Source organism: Dermochelys coriacea, chromosome 13 (genome assembly GCF_009764565.3).
Source record: "Dermochelys coriacea isolate rDerCor1 chromosome 13, rDerCor1.pri.v4, whole genome shotgun sequence".
Lineage (NCBI taxonomy): Eukaryota > Metazoa > Chordata > Testudines > Dermochelyidae > Dermochelys > Dermochelys coriacea.
The window spans coordinates 14,757,302-14,769,886 of NC_050080.1; the positions used below are offsets into that span (position 1 = coordinate 14,757,302).

The following is a 12,585-nucleotide window of genomic DNA, read 5'->3' on the forward strand; positions in this document are numbered from 1 at the left end:
ACTCTTCACTATTAAACAGTTGCTGTGTTTCAACTCAGAGTTGACCACAATTCAGTAAGGGCTGATCCTGCAACTACATGAAACCTCACTGAGTCTGTTTCAGGATGAAGGCCTCAGTCAGTGGGACTCCTCATATGTTTAAAGTAATCATATGCACAAGTGTTCATAGGACCAGGGCCTACATTTATAAAGCACTTTAAAATCCTTTTGTGGGAAAAGTATCGTACAAGTATATGATTATTTATTACTTAAATTATTTTAATTCTTACTACATATAAATTGACCTAATAATTTGTGGCAGCACCATTCAAAGAATAACTCTACCAGCAATCTAGAATGAGATTTTAAAAGCCACCTAAAGGATTTGGAAGCCAATACCCTTTAATTGTAAAGGGAATTGGGCCCCCAAATCCTTTATGTGGCTTTGAAAAAATCTCAGCCCTAAAAATATAAAAATAATCATGTGATATTAGTTAAGTGACCAAAGCAATTATAGAAATCATAGTAAAAATATTGCCAGAAATGTTCAGAACTTGATATGATGATTATCTTAAATTTGTAATTTGCATACTCTAAATGAAACAACTCTGAAACATTTCAATTTAAAAACCTCCACAAATATGCAGATGTTTGTGAAGATGAATACCAGTATCCTACACTTCTGGCTATCAGTTTGTCAGCTTTTCAATTTGTACTTTGTTGCAGCAAATATAGCTTTGTATACAACAGAAGGACCATCTTTCATTTCAACCGAAGGCCACTCTCTTCAGTTCAGTCATTTTAGACAAATGCTCTTCATAAAATAAGGCAAATGTGTCTTTTTTGTTTTCTATGGGGTTTGGCTGTTATCCTCTGTCAATGGATTATTATTGAAGATAAAACCTTAACAACCATTTTCTTTTTCAACTCCTTTTTGGGGTCAGATTAAAGCCCATTGAAGTTTTGTTAATCTGCAGAAAAAAAATCAATGACAGAATTCACCATCTGCTGCATAATGAAATAGATGTGAATAATATAGCATCAGCTGAGGGGGCTGAAAGTGATCAAATATTGTTCAGCACCTCAATAATATTTCCTTGAAAAAAAGACTCGCATTACAGACTTCAGTCTCAGATTTTTTATTTGTATTTATTAACTCCATGGCTGAGAGTGGAATCTAATATGAGGTCACGGGGTTTGCAAAAAGCTTAATTTCTTTTGGATTGTGGCAAATATAGCCAGATTCAGACAGTAGATCCCATAGCTTTAGAAGTCCAGAGGATAAGGAAAATGTAAGCTAATTTACTGCACAATTGATTTAACACTCTTACAGATGTGAGTTTGAATTGTTACTTTATTCCAGTTGCATACATCATAAAATCCTACATTTCCAACAGCATTCTCTTTTTGACATAAATACAGAGCTATAACTTCATACTCTGAAATATTCCAAAATAAGAGAGAGATCCTAATATGGCCAAACTTAAAGTATCCAATATGTCACAGTTTAGAAAAATCCTCCTTATCTGGTAGGCAAATCGGGAAGCCTTAGATTGTGTGAGCATTTTTATGAATGAAAAAATTAGTCTCTCCTTCCCAAATTTTGGTCAAACTTTGGAAGAAAAAACAAAAATAAAAAAACTCCTTTAATAGCTGATGATCCTATCATCCTATGGGAACTGAGTTCAATCTTTAAAATGATCCATGTCACCTGGAAATATGGTTAAAAAACACAAAATCAGTCTGTATCACGTATTAAGGCATAAATAATTGTTTCTGTTTTCTGGTCAGCTCTGTGGCACAACGGGAATGATAACTGAGATTCATAAAACCTCACTACATATCTTCAAAAAATACAATGAAAAGCCATGTGTACATGGTGGACTCAGTCAATGAATGGAAGGGAGTGGTACTGTATATAGGTTCATTGCCACAAACGTTGCTTCTGAAAGTACTGTCTTATCCCTGGGGGAAGGCAGGTATTCCATCACTCCTGAAGAGGGTTCAATGTACACTTTCACCTCTGTGTATGTTCGTATCTCAATGCACTCTTAATTATAGTTACTACTGATGCCTTCATGTTATATTCACACACCCATTTCCTGCTAGGGATTTAACACGTGTTTTCTCTTTCTCTATCTCTCTCTAGATTTTATGGTCTTTCCCATTCTATCTCACTGCAAATCCATTCTACCATAATGATTTCCAAGTTCTTCAGTCAGTTTATTGTTAATGCAACTACTAGCATTGCCACCATGAAAAAGACATCGCATTTCTGCTTCTATGTTAGCCAATATTGTATCTAGAATTATCAGTGTGCCCCCTCCAAATTCTCTCTCTCTCAGGCCATGCTACATGTCTACAATGGAGCACTTTTCACACACATCCTATACCCATTTTTTAAAAAAAGTATGCTATAATTATGTTCTAAAAAACTCTAAACAACTGAGGCATAAATACATCAACACACATGTAATGGAGTGGCCCACTACATCTCCTTAAATCAGCAGACCAGATTTTTTCCCCCCTTTCAACTTTCCAAATGCCTTCACTTGTCCTCTATCCTCAGCCATTTTAGGGTAAAATGTGTCTATTTTGCAAAATACTCTGATCCTAAAATTTCTCCTAATTTGTTATTTTCAAGTTTTGATCATAGCAAATACACTTTTACTAATTTTCACTTTTCATTCTGTATAAACCTTGATAAGAAAACCCTCCTTCTTGAATATTCATTCATTCATTCAAATTAATGGGCATTTGCTTGGAATGTTGTTGTTTCCATGCCCCTCCCCCCAACCGTGAGTACTGGCAGATTAAAAGTTCACAGAAGTATTCTGACAGGTTTCAGAGTAGCAGCTGTGTTAGTCTGTATTCGCAAAAAGAAAAGGAGGACTTGTGGCACCTTAGAGACTAGCAAATTTATTTAAGCATAAGCTTTCGTGAGCTACAGCTCACCTCATCGGATGGCATATTCTGGTGCAATTTGTAAATCAATTGCAAAGAACAGTGTGCATTGCTACATTTCTAATGGGTTACAATTGAAATGCTACATTTTCATTTTCCACTGACAAAGAAAAACACCAAGTAATATACTAATGCCAAAAATTATTGCTGGAACTTATGAGCCAGTCATTTCCTAACAGCTTTGTTCCTTGAATGCTGTCTTATCAAAAGTGCCCAGGATTTTATTGAAGTGAACTGGTCTAATGAAAAAAGAGCATTTGATGAACAGGCTTGACTGCAGTTCAATTTCATTCCCCATACTTTCAATTGGGTTTCATCAGTAAAATAGCCATAAACTATTCCAGGTAGCCACGAATGAAAATACCAACTACAATTCTTCTTGGATGGCATGGTTGTTTGGCATATATTGTTGATGGCATATATATAAAAATGAACAGACAGAACATCCCTCTTCATTGTGAGGAAAGAGTGCATTCCAAATAATCTAAGAACAATAAAAATAATTATTAGCCTTTAATTGTCCAGCTGACCAGATTTAACACAAAATGAGGTCATAAAGTTAGACTTCTAAATATGGACATTAGCACCTGCCTAATTTTCAAAAGAAGGGAGCACACAACAGATCCAACTGAAGTTTTGTGGGGTCTAGAATTAGCTGTTCCAAGAAGTTACTATTTAAATTGTCAAGAAATTGATTCTTGAAACCTTGTTTTGATCTGACATATAATCAGTTTATATGGGGCAGTTGAAGTCACCAATTATTGCATCTTTATTAGGTTCGGTTGCCTTTTGATCTGCTTTAAAACCATGCAATATCTTTTTTCCCTAATAAAGTTGTTAGTTTTACTCTACTATATGTCTCTATTTTTATGACTTTGGATTTCCATACTTTTGATTTCATGGATACAGATTAAGATGGAAGTACAGTAACAGACTAGGCTGCCTCACAGTATCTAGAGTAAATAAGGTTGAGTGACTCATAGTTTCACAGTTATAAGGTGGCTTACACACTTTGGTAAGCAGTCATCCAGCAGACATAACCATAACGTATATTCAGGTGCCAGACTTGTCCGTTTCTCCTCCATCTCCCCCCAGGGTGGGGGAGTTAATTAGCACTGGCTATTCTCTGGCAAACAAGAGTTGAGAAAAATCTATTGCCAGGTGAGTTCTGCCATTCTCTTTTTAAAAACATTACTCTAAGGGTAAGTCTATACTGAAACTGGAAGCTTGCCGCTGAGCTTGGATAGACAAACATATGCTAGCTTGGCTGGAGCTAGTGCACTAAAAATAGTAACATGGAGTTGACATGGGCGGATGAGCATGGGCGGATGCTCAAGCTAGCCACCAGTATGGACCCAAGAGGGCAGGCAAGCTTGTATTTAAGAGGGCTAGCTTGTGCCATCACCTGTGCCACAATGTGCATGCTGCTATTTTTAGCACTGTAGCTCAAGCAGAACTAGCATACGTCTCTCTACCCAGGCCAGAAGGCACTCTCATTGCTGCTGAGTAGATCTAATGAGTCAAATTCTGACCTAATGAATGGGGGTACAACTCCACTAAACTTAATAGAGCTACAACCACTTAAGCCAGAGCAGAATTTGGTCCTCAGTGTGATATTTTAAAATGTAGCATATGTTTAGAGCTATGAGAATAATCAGTTTTTCAGTTTTGTGGCTAAACTGAGAAACTGATTAAAAAAAATTCAGTTCAAAAAAGATTGTGGAATGTTTCATGTGATCTGATGATTATGAAAACCTTGAATTGAAAATTCAAAAGGTTTAATTTAGAAAATGTCAGACAACATATTTTGATTTTTTGGGATGTCCCCCCATTTGCCAGCTAATTGAAACAATCCAGTGCATTCAACAAAGTTCATGAAATTTTTCAGTCAACCTAAATCTGCATTTTTTGGCAAAAAGAAGTTTTGTCCAAAATTTCTTCCTCAGCTCTAGGTAGATTCTACCATTTCGTTTGTGACCACCACAGAGCATGAATTACATACGTACTAGGGAGCTCCAATCTGGGAGTGGTGGGGAAGGAATTCTTCCCCTCCGAGTGTTGAGCTCAGGTGTACAGCCAGCCCTTGGGACCAGTGCAATCCTCTTCCAAAAGGGGAAGAGTTGGTAGATCTTCACAGTCGTGGTTCAACCAACTCTGTACCATTCTAAGACTGCCCCTCTACAAAACCTCCTGGCAGCACACAGAGGCCCTTCAAATCCTGTCCCACACAGCCCACTCCATACTCCCACCAAACTTTGCAGTGGAACATCACTGGTTCTGTAGTTCCAGGATTCTCCATGCTTGTAGGGTGTGTGTCCAATAATGTGGTACCCAATACTGACCCAGCCAGGGCAGTTATCTTACCTTCCTCACCACAACTTTCCAAAATTCCCCTTGCATTTTCAGTCAGTAGCCATTAAACTTGAACCTTCCTTGAACAGGAATTCAGGTCACATCACAGGCTGCTGCCAAAAAAAGGCTCTGTGGTGTTATGCTACCACACACAAGGTCAGCTTGAGTGGCATATGCAGCCCTTTTACCCTAACTATAAAAATCCCAGACCCCGCCTGGTAAAAGGCTGGTAAAAGGCTGCTGGCACTCCCCTGCCTATTTTTTTAAGTCATTGTCTTGGACTCATTACTGGCTTGATATAGCTTAGTCATTTATAACAAAGCAACCCAGACTTTAATTAATAAGCCCCTTTATGAAAGTGACTATCCCAGCAACTTCTAAAGGAAGTTAATATGTATTCCCTTAAAAAATACCAACAGTTAGATGAGGCACTAAAGTTAAACATTAAGAATTTATGTGATTGGTGTTTATAATATTCATTAATGTTGCCAATGAAACCTTGTTTAAGGAAATCTGTTACAAGGAGAGATGAAAGGATGTGAAGGATGTGAAAACACACAGTCAGCATGCACAGAATGAGGCAGGATAATTTTTACGACCAACAACATCTGTAGTTATTCATGTTAAGATAAGGATAATCAAATCTCATGCTTCAGAGTGTAAAATTGATTGCTGCAAGGGTCAGGAAGTAATTGTCTTCTTCCCATGTAAAGACCTGCAAAATTGGCTAGAGATATGATTCAAAGTAAGAAAGGGTTACTGTCTTATAGTTTGGTTAATATTTGGCCACCTGGTGCAAGATAGCAGATTTGACATACCAACTAGTATTGCCATATAAGATTCACAACTCCACCCCCCACCCCCACCCCCTTGTCTGCCCCACGTATTCTGTACAGCAATGGATACATTTCACAACATGAGGAAAAACACATTCGCAAATACTTTGTGTGTGATTGTACACACATATATATAATGTGTATACACATATATACACATACATACACCTATTTTATATTACACATACATTACGTATACATATAGCAAAAATTACTTGAAGTTTGAAGAAGACAGACTATCCCACTTCACTGCACTTTAGATTGCCAATATGACTAGATTAATTAAAGCACGTCCAGCAAAATGAGTACAAACCATAGAGAGGAAGCTTACCGCATGTCTGCACTTGATCGCATTGTTTTGTTAGTCAGTGGCCTATGACGTTTCCTACTGAATAACAGAGAAAGCTGAAGAAGTTTTCCTTTCAAGGGATTCACAAGCACAATAAGATATTTATTGTATTTATCACAGAGATCAAACCCGCACACAGATGTCATATTTCTTGAATTCCATCAGTAGATCAGACAAGCAGTCTCTGGAAAGAGGACATTACAGCCAGAAAGTTCAGAGCATACAGGCTTTGAGGGCCATTCCTGTCCCATTTTCTGTCATGCACCCTGAGCCTTTGTTGTCTCCGCAATGCTGATAAATCAATCCATCAAAAAATTTCCTCAGTGAAACTCAATCAAGAAAGGTCATGTCAGCGGGAGAGGAACAGATTAAATTAGCATCAAATTAGACATGGAAAGTGAGTTCTGTCAAAATCATCACAGCGCTCAGCACAATTAGAATATGTTAATTATGCATTTCATTAAGGTAGTGCTCTTTGAATGCGAGATGAAATGTCAGTGGTGTAGGCATCCGAAAAAAGGAAGATTGCCAGGCACAACTTTCTCTAGACAATGTGTGACACCTTCATTAACATCAAGAATCACAAGTCTGTCTTGACTTTTTTGTAAAGTATTAAACCGTTAACTGTTTGCTGGCTCTCTCTACTTCCATTCACATTCCTCTCTTGATAAGCTGCAAGGCTAGCTTTCTTTCACTGCCAAAACTCCTGGGACAACTGCGAGTGTCCGGCGGGCACCAAAAAAGTAGCAGCAATTTAATGAAGCCTTTGCCGGATGTGCCTGGGATTATACTGCTGCCTTAAGGGGGGTGCAGCTCAGATGGTGATGCAGAGCTAGCTGAGCTATTGTAGAAAAGAGGGGATAATGAAAGGAGAAGGGAATGATTGAAGGAGGAGAAAGGCGAATCAATTTTAGTTTAGATCCAGTTGCAAGATATAATTAACCTACGGGGTGGGGGGGGGCGGGAAATGCAAACCTACATCTGATAAACCCTAATTTGGGGAATTATTTTGTATATCAAACATCTCTGATTCCTAATAACGAGTTGCTTTTCAAAGAGAAGTGATCCCTTGTGAGTTTGGGAGGAGGTCAGTGCTTCACAAACACTAGTTACAAGCCCTAGCTAAGAGATGAACCACTAGATTCCAGCTTCAAGAGTGATTTTTTAAAATCCATTTTTCTAAGCATATGGGCCAAATTTTTCAAATCTGGATGCCTAAAACTAAGCTCCTACGTCTGTATATAGGGACCTAAAAATGTGGCCTCATGATCAGAGGTGGCAATGAATTGGCTCCCCAGTGAAGCCAATGGGAGCTCCATGTGCTCTGTCTTTCTGACAATCAGGTCATTTATATAAATGCTTAAATAGGGATTTAGGAATCTAACTTTAAGCACTCGTTTTTGAAAATTTTGCCCATTTTTTTAAAAGAGAATTGTAAAGGAGGAGGAAATGATAATGGAGACTTTTCCAATCAGTCATTCATCTGAAAGCAGCTCAGGTTGATAGAGACCAAAAGTTGTTGCCCTCTGCTGTAAGGTGCATGGCCCAAGTCCAGTTTTTAGTGGACAAGACCATATCTTTGAGCTTCCTAATCACTGTTTCACTTTCAGCAGCAGGGACAACAAATTGAATGGGGATGAAGGCTGAAATATTATTATAGATAACCCTCTTCTCAGTGCAAAAACAGCCTGCAAACCTGCTGTCTGGGACTTCATATGGATAAGCAGGATTTCAGGTGGAAAGACTGTAAATCTGGCACCTTCCACCAGCTCTCCATTCACTTTTATTATAATATTATTTTTAGGAGGGTGAAGCTTTGAAGCTAGTTTCTGAAGACACCATGCTGTGATCTTTTTTGTAACATAATGATACTCTTGGGGCAACGATATTGCATCACAGTATGTTGATGCAACAGCATGCGAGCTTCATGGAGAAGTGTGTTATATAGTCTATCTACTTTCGGTACTTAACGGCCCCAACTATGTCATATCCGAAAACCTCACAATCTTTAATGTATTTATCTGTACAACAACCCTCTGAGGAAGGGTAGTGCTATTATCCCCATTGTACAAATGGGGAACTGAGGCACAGAGAGACTAGGTGACTTACCCAAGGTCACAAAAGGCAACAGTGGCAGAGCAGGGTCTAGAACACAGGTCTACCATGTTCTAGACAAGAGCCCAAACCACTGGACTATCCTTCCTCCACTAAATGGAAAGATACCATATTCAGATACCAGATTTCCAGACTATAAACACACATCAAAAAAGTTTGTGAAACTATGCTTAATTTACAATGCAATTGTGATGCAATTATGTATATGTATACTGTATATGCAAATCAGATAATTGAACATGCAATTAGCTAATTGGATACATGTGTGTATGTAATTACCTAATTTGTGTGTATATTTGCATGCCTAAGATGTCTGAAAATCTAGGTCCACATATCTAGAGTCCTCTGCTTACTCCCTTCCTGCCCCAGATATAAAAAATAGTTTACTGATGATATTCAGAACAACTATGAGATTGAGTAAAGGGTTACGAGGAAAATTTCACCAGGTCTTTAATGAGCTTCCCCTTGGTTTATTATAGCTTTTGTAAATCCTGCCTGGGAATTCAAAGTTGCCAAATGCTCCTCCCCAAAGAAGCATACTGTAGCTTCCAATCCCTCAGGATTCTATTTTAATATAACCGATTCCAATATAGTCAGAAAATACCAGCAAGCTAGTTGGAGCCAGAGTCTACTTCAACACATTTGGCTGGCCTTACAACTTTCTGAAATCTCTGTTTTCACTGGAGCTAGAAAAAAGAGATTTTTATCATTTGAAAGAAAAATTTAACTCCAAGAGCAAACAAGCTTTAAGATTATGTTGGTTCTGCTCACTAGCCCAGAGCCAAGAGGCCTAAAGATAAACTAAAAAGATTTGTAGTTTTTGTAAATGCAGCATGGTATTTAAAAAAACAACAGATCCAGTTTTTGGAAGATTGTATTCTAGAAGGGGTAACACGGTCCCTTTCAAAGATCTCTGATGGGATATATGCTTCATTCTGGGAAGTGGCATGGAGAAGAGTAGCTCTCCAAAGGAATCAACTCAAGCTCTCCTCTTCAAGATAGCAACATAAAGTGAATCCAGTTACATCATAGGTGTGTTAACCTGCATGCAAATCTAAGTGGCACCAGGAAAATCTCAACCAAAAAGGGCTGCTCCCAACTCACCACAGACTTACAGTGGACCAGACATCAAGACTGCAGATATGTCCCATGCCAGAGTCTCCTGCTTTGCAACTTAAAATGCTGCCACCAATCCAGACCTGAAACTAATTACTTTAAAGGCTGACTTTTGCACCTGGCTTGGAATATCTGGATTCCTATATTGTTCTTATTTTATTTTAAAAACAATTCAAAAATGGTTCTTGTAGTGGCCAGATATTTTAAAACAATGAGGTTTTTCTTTTCTTGTGCTTGTTGGACCCTAAGAGACCATGAAATACTTGACTTTAGGAAAGATCAGAACAAGAAGCACACAAGAAATCCTGACCTTAGAACCTGCAATGAAAATTTGTAATTGAATAAGTTTGTAATGGACCACAGTCTTTCAATAGTGTTGCTTTAATTTTTGTATCACATCTTGGGCCATATCACCAGATTTGTCTGAGTTAGGCTTGGCATCTCACCTGAGATGGTGGTGCAGATAGCCAAGTTGGCTTTTAGCTCCTGATTCTTGATCCAACTGGAAACTAAACTAGCCTGAGAAGAACTTAGAGCAGCCTCAGCGACTTTTCCACTGGCTGGGGAACATCAGACTATAGTGCACCCTATTTCAATCCCCTCCTGACCTCTACCAGGATCCTTGACTTGCCCACAAACACCTCTATAATTGGGAAATGGTGGGGAAAGAGAGTGGCATAAAGCAGGTATAGCTGCCTCTATGTCTTCCTGGGTTTTCCCTTACTCAGGGGAATCTCCACCTGGCCTGTAATATCACGTCATTATCCCCTTGCTGAACTGGGAGCCAAGCAAAAGGGACAGAACAAGATGTCAGAATATTTTAATAACATTGGGCCAAACCCAGCCCTGTTTTAGCTTAACTGTTAATGGTGCCAGTTAATGGTATCAGTTCAGGAATGGGTATGACCTAACCTAACCTTTCTTTTGAAGTGGTAAAGACCTGATCATCCACTCTATTACACTAGTTGTATGCAGGCATGACCCCATGAAAGCTGACAGAATTACATGGTTGTAAAGCTAGCATAAAGGAGTGTAGAATCAGGACTGTATATTTCTAACATTTTTCCTAATGGAAAGTCAAATACAAACCTAAAAAAATAAAGGCCTCACAAATAGCTTTCCAGGCTTAATGCCCACTGGAACAAGAGTTTGTTTTTGTTGAAAATATAATAGAATTAAAAATCAAACCCATGAATATCTTGATTAGGCACAGCATGTTAATTGCTTATTCTCTAAGCTAACAGAATGGGTCACTTTTGCCTAATGAAATAGCATGTTACAGAAGTGGAATGTAGAAAGAATCTTTGCCCTACAGCATTGTGAAGGAATGGGATAAGTGATTCACCCACCTATGTCACCAGTAATCCAAGTGGCTTTCCTTTTGTAGATCTCCAGAAAGCTCCCACTGGGTGAACTAGTTCAGAAACAAAAAGAACTGACTACATCTGTCTCCCATACCCTACACTGAACTCAAATTAAGCCTCCTCTCTTTTCTCATCTCCCAAAGTGGCTGCAACCTCCTTTACAAGAATCCATGAATCTCATGTAGGCCTTGGCATCCTTTTTGTTCATCTTCTTATGACACTTCAGCAGGTTCTGGCATTTTCTTTTTTGACTCATTCTCTTCCACTGGGGCCTGGTTTGCTTCCCCGCAAATACCAAGACACTCCAAATTGCTCAACCTTCATCTCCAGTAGGGCCTGGTTCCATCTTTTGCATTCTCGTCTTGGCTCTCAGTCCATTTAATGTTTTTTTAATGGAAAGCAGCAAGATGAAAAGACATTCCTAGAAACCTCACTTCAGAGTTTTAACTAGATAGCATTACATTGCATGTATATCACTTGGCTATGTACAATTGACACTCATTTACATTAATTTCTAAATTTGGGACACTAAATCAAGAAGCAAATGCCTTGTGATGTATATTTTCAGCTTGAACTCCTTTTAGAGTATCTCTGCAATGCAGCTGGCCCTAACTTCCCAGCTTGGGTAGACAGACGCACCTGCTTCATTTGAGCTAGCATGCTAAAAATAACAGTGTAGTCGGGGTAGCACAGATGGCAGCTCGGGGTAGCTACCTGACTGCAACCTCCCATGACTCCCTACATACTTGGACGGCTAGCCTGAGACCCTCCTTGTGTTACCCCCAGCTACACTGCTATTTTTAGTGCACTAGTTTGAGTAGCACAAGCATATGTCTGTCTATCCGAACTGGGAAGCGTGTTCCTAGCTGCAGTGTAGATGTACCGTAACATGGTGCAAATTGCAGGCACACAGCTGAGTGCTAGCCCCTCTTACTACCTATTTTTTGAATCAACATTAAGTAAGTTGAGGCACAAGCATTCATACCTGCTTTCATAATTCAACTGTCTGCTAACTCAGGAAGCTAACAACTAGGTTGAATGCAAGTTTGTGTGTTTTTAGCTGTTAGCAGAGCTGGTTGAAAATCCTTTTTTTAAAAAAAATGGAACAATTAAAAATATTACTTGCAGAAAATTACAAAATGTAATAAATTTTTAAAATTTGATTTGAAATTTTCATTTTATTTTTGAAAACTTAAAAAAATTAGCTTTTGAAAACCAAATCAAACTGAAAAGTGCTATTCAAAACAAAAAAAAGTTTTGTTTTGTTTCAAAATTTCTGTTAAAAATTATGAAAATTTTCAACAAAAAAGCATTTTCCCATGAAACATTTCATTTTAGATGAAACCCCATTTTCAGTGGGAAAAATTTCAAACAGTTCTAGTTAATTACATTAGCAGCTGTGTGTTCTGAATTCAGCTCTTGGCAGGTAACCCACCCTTCAATTGTATTTATGGTAACACAACATTTACCCCCTAACAGCTACATGTGTATCATCTTTTCCAAGTAATGT

At 38.4% G+C, this 12,585-nt stretch overlaps 1 protein-coding gene across 3 annotated transcripts in view; it reads right to left on the minus strand.

Annotated features, from left to right (window-relative positions):
* The window catches only part of TSHZ2 (teashirt zinc finger homeobox 2), a 267,767-nt gene that overhangs the window by 46,519 nt on the left and 208,663 nt on the right, over window positions 1–12,585 (minus strand). The window contains exon 3 of one of the 3 annotated variants that reach the window (XM_043496204.1): window positions 1,464–1,690. The exons of the other annotated variants lie outside the window; for them this stretch is intronic. The gene's annotated coding sequence lies outside the window, so the exon portion shown is untranslated. Of the gene's footprint in view, window positions 1–1,463; window positions 1,691–12,585 lie in introns of those variants that run through there. 3 annotated transcript variants of the gene reach the window in all.